Source organism: Chiloscyllium plagiosum, unplaced genomic scaffold (assembly GCF_004010195.1).
Source record: "Chiloscyllium plagiosum isolate BGI_BamShark_2017 unplaced genomic scaffold, ASM401019v2 scaf_72007, whole genome shotgun sequence".
In the NCBI taxonomy this organism is placed as follows: domain Eukaryota; kingdom Metazoa; phylum Chordata; class Chondrichthyes; order Orectolobiformes; family Hemiscylliidae; genus Chiloscyllium; species Chiloscyllium plagiosum.
In genome coordinates this window covers 1-1,422 of record NW_025165005.1, presented here as the reverse complement: position 1 = coordinate 1,422, position 1,422 = coordinate 1, and the positions used below count along the sequence as shown (strand labels likewise).

At 39.2% G+C, this 1,422-nt stretch overlaps 1 non-coding gene across 1 annotated transcript; it reads left to right on the top strand.

The window, feature by feature from the left end:
• Nucleotides 1–967: 967 nt before the first annotated feature.
• On the top strand, nt 968–1,049 carry trnas-uga. The gene has a single exon. It is a non-coding gene; the product is annotated as a tRNA-Ser (tRNA).
• Nucleotides 1,050–1,422: the final 373 nt, after the last annotated feature.

Here is a 1,422-nt window from a genome sequence, read left to right as displayed (position 1 = left end):
TAATCTCCACACATTTCCCTCCTGACAAGTATGATAAAGTTAAATCGTTGCTATTTATTATATCATGAGGGACATGGATAGGTTGACTCGTCAAGGTGTTTTCCGGCAGGTGAGGAAGTCAAAATTTAGAAAACATCGGTTTAAAATTAGTGGGTAAGGATTTAAAAGGGGCGTCAGGGGCAACTTTTCAGACGTGTCCAGAATGAGATGCCAGAGAAATTGGTGGAATCTGGTACAACTGTAACATTGAATGGCATCTGGATGGATATATGAGTAACAAGGTTTAGAGGGATGTAAGCCAAATGTTGGCAAATGGGACCTATTAACTTAGGATATCTGTCCACCATGGTCAAGTTGGAAAGAAGGGCCACTTTCCATGTTGTATTGTTCAACGACTTGATGACTCTAGAACAAACGCAAAAACTTTGCAAATAATTCCGTGAAGACGATTTCAAGTACCAAATCTTCGGTGAATCTTCTTCTCTTGTGCTCACAAGTTCGTTACCTGATGTCAGAACTTACAGATTAGTTGCTGGATCCATTCCTGTAAATTGGTTCTGCATTCTTTCTAATTCCGATTTTTTTTTTTTACGAATGTAGCTAGTGTTTATGGACTTAGCATCACTTTTTTCTAATACCATATTTCGATGAATATGAAAACCCAACAGCATATCTAATTTGGCACCAGGTGATGAGCAATTGAGTCAAAATCAATCGGACGCAGTGAGACAATGATCCTCTCTTCGTGGTGTACATCCATGACTCTATAATTCGACGAAGAATCATTCCCACAACTTCAGCTGTGTCAGAATCTAGTTTGCGGTGAAAGCCTGTCAATCTGCCAAGGTAACGTTCGTCTGGGTTAGGATCCTGCAAAGGATTTGGCGAAATCTTTGGGTCTTGACAATTTGTTCTTCCAACAAATGAATTCAGTTGTTTTACTGTGAAAATTACCATTCGAGCAGCAGCTGTGATGGCCAAGAGGTTAAGGCGTTGGATTTGAAATCTAATGGGGTTTCCCTGCGCAGGTTCGAATCCTGTTCACAGCGTCGAATCTTTTAAAAGTCATTAATTCCTTTGCAGGATTTGGATTTCGTGGAGCTTGAGCTTTGCATTCAATCGAAAGTAAATTTTCAACTGTGAAGAATCCGAAGTAATTTCAAGACTGACCCAATCATCTAATTGAATAAATTATAGGTCGAGACACAAAAAGCCACCAACTTCCAACACGAATCAGTTTCAACATATTTGTCGAACTATCGTGAAATTTGGATGTTCGGGAGGTGGGATTCAGCAGAACAAGAAGCAATGCAATACATTTACCTGCAGGTGATGAATTTTTTTTTAGGATCAGTTGAGAGTCAAGCTGAGAAAGTTCAACCTAATTTACAGCTGACTCTCAAGACCAATAATCTATTATAT